The following is a 2961-nucleotide window of genomic DNA, read 5'->3' as shown; positions in this document are numbered from 1 at the left end:
TCTATTCTGGTTTAGGATAACAATCTAGTCTATTCTTTGAAACAAATTTTAAATTTTCTTAGAAGCTTCTTGTACGGGATATTTCGACATTATTATTTAATTATAGGGGAATTGTACAATACAAGTCATGCACTACTAACAGTAATAAGAACTAACACTTATCACGGGCAATTAAAAGCACTCTAAACAAAGCCATCAGAGCTCCATCCTAGAGAAGAAAGAATTTAGCATCAAAAGGTATATTTAGCTCCTCCAAGCTTTTTTAATAAATGTATATATTCATTTTGTTCTCTTAAATTAAATACAATTAATTCATTCAATTTCACTTTTCCGTAACATGAATGATCTGATCCAGCATCATTCTCAAGACAAACAACAAATCATCGATACAATTTTTGAGGCCTGACTTGGAAATAGCCTGGATATATAACATGAAAAATAAATACGATTCAACATGAACATGCAAATATGGAAAATTTTAAAGAGAACCCTAGATGTGGTATGTTGAATTCAGTACATGATATGTGAGGTTGTTGAGAAAATTCTGTATCTATACCAAGTATAAAGGCTATAGATTCAATACCTTCATAGTGCAGCAAACGCAGAGTTGCAATGGGCTCTCCAAGCATTTATGGCTGATAAAAAAAATAGCATCCAAATCAAGTGCAAGGTGGATGTAGTTGAGGGCAGAGAATTGTGTGCTCTGTTTTCCCATGTTTTCAAGAGCACCAAAGGAGAGCCTCAGGTAAGGTTCGTGAACCACTTTAATTTGCAGAATGAATATCTTATTGAAAGAAAATGAATGAATATTTTACCCAATGCTGAGTACAATAGCTTCTAAAAGTTATAATTAATATACAAAAGGTATGTTGCGGAATGAATAATATCCATATGAATGTCGCAATTGAGTAGAGAGAAAGAACTACTTACATGGCCTCCATAGTAAGTAGCGACCCAATGACAGCGAGGTGAGACAAATCGAAGAAGAGATTAAAATGCAAAATTGAACCATTGGCTTACTGTGATGTTGACAAATCGAAGAAGAGGAGACAAACCAAATAGGAACGCTCACAGGATACTGCGATTAGGGTTCACCATGACTAAATTCACAAAATATGGAATAAATCAACAATTTCAGTTAAAACATGAGACTACAAACGAAAGAAATAAAAAAAAACATAAATAGGAATGGAACTTGATCGAGGATGAGGAACAAACCTTGATCGAAGACGAGGATCAAAGACGGTAGTCAACCACACACGAGAACCACAGAGGTGCTGGAAAGCCTTCACGACGATCGACTATGACGAAGAGGGAGAAAGGGTAGTGCAAAATGAAAATAACACCACGGAGGTGCTGGAAAGCCTATGGAGACAATCGACTAAGATGAAGAGGGAGAAAGGAAGCAACTCAGACGAGGGCTAGGGTATACGACTTCGTGAGAGAAAAAGAAATTAATTAAATTGCTTAATTTCAAAGACGGTCGGTGTTTATAACGACCGTCTTTGAATAATAGAATACAGCGACGTGCCTATTGACCCGTTTTTGTAAAGCGAATTCGACATCATCTTTAACAAAAACGTAGTTGAAATACAAGTCATATTTACTAAAATGCGATTGTCTTGTAAACAAAGACGTTTTCTGCACCACCGACGTTGAAAACGTGTTGTAGAATATCAATTTTGCAGTAGTGTAAAAGAGACTACACTAATTTTACGAATAATAAAGTAATGAATTATAAAATAGAGTATGGTAAAGTCGTTATAAAGTTTACCTGTATCAATGTTACTGATGATTGTATTTTCACCAAATCTTCCCTTTTGCCATATGTTGTGTTCCTACCATTTCTTTGCAGTCCAAGAAACTCCCATGAACGAGTCGTGTGCAGTTTATGCTCTTTGCTCAAGAACACTGATACTGCATTTGGGTTTTCTGCATAGTGGAATCATTGTTTCAACTAACTAACTTAAAACTAGGTTATAATAAGAAAAAATTAGTACAAAAAACACTTGATTTTCTCACCTGCAATATCTGCAGCTTCTTCCTCTTCAAGTGCTGCCACAACGCCATTGATGTGTTTATTATATGAATAAATAATTGCTTCTTTGGCCTTTTCATGGCTGTGAATGATTAATATACACAACACAATTAATCAATTAATCAATTTCTTCTAACCCAGAACTTAAGCTAGATTTAATGGTTTCATCAATTTAAATACCTTCCCAAGATTGAACCCAGAAAATCATAATGAAAATGTGTGGCAGTTTCTAGGTCAATAAATGAAGGGGTTGGACCATGAGAATGAGCTCCCAAGTATACAATGTAGCACTATAAACAGCAAATAAAAAACCAACATCATATCCTCCAAATTCCACTACTACACCCTATCTATAAAATCATCACCTCATTTTCAAAGTAAAAACCTCATAACAATATACAAACCAGATACTAATTAACAAGCAAAATAACCGGCCTACCTTTTTACTGGCATAGACAACATTCAGAAACAAAGGAAAAAAAAAAGATGAAACAAGAAGGTAAAGGTAAAAAATGGAGTGATCCATTCTTTTCAGCTTGTCATTGGAAAGTGCTTAGCATCAAAAATGGTCCTCGACGACTTGGTTGGCCTGGATGACGGCCATGGAGAAATCGTTGATGGCAAACTTTCCGATGTCACGGAACCAAAGGAGGTCATCCTTGCATTCTCTTCCAGCGGCGGCATTAACGGCGTCGTCACTGTGCTCGAATGGCTTCCAACAGCTTGCGATAAGACTCATCAATGCATGGAGCATCCAACATCTCTCACAAACCCTAACCCTAGGCCCCCAGCACTAGAACCTCTTTTCCCAATGGGGGCATTCAGGAACATGCCGTAGAGGAGCATTGATAGGAGCGTGGAGTTATAGAGTGCACGAGTGAAAGGTGAATGGGAGAGATGAGATCGAGAGCAAGCTTCACATA

At 36.8% G+C, this 2961-nt stretch overlaps 1 pseudogene; it reads right to left on the bottom strand.

Moving 5' to 3' along the window:
* Positions 1-1068: 1068 nt before the first annotated feature.
* Positions 1069-2564, bottom strand: LOC106794374 (subtilisin-like protease Glyma18g48580; annotated as a pseudogene).
* Positions 2565-2961: the final 397 nt, after the last annotated feature.

The sequence above is a fragment of the Glycine max genome, chromosome 9 (genome assembly GCF_000004515.6).
Source record: "Glycine max cultivar Williams 82 chromosome 9, Glycine_max_v4.0, whole genome shotgun sequence".
In the NCBI taxonomy this organism is placed as follows: domain Eukaryota; kingdom Viridiplantae; phylum Streptophyta; class Magnoliopsida; order Fabales; family Fabaceae; genus Glycine; species Glycine max.
The sequence above is the reverse complement of the archived record's forward strand: the minus strand, read 5'-3'. Positions and strand labels throughout refer to the sequence as shown.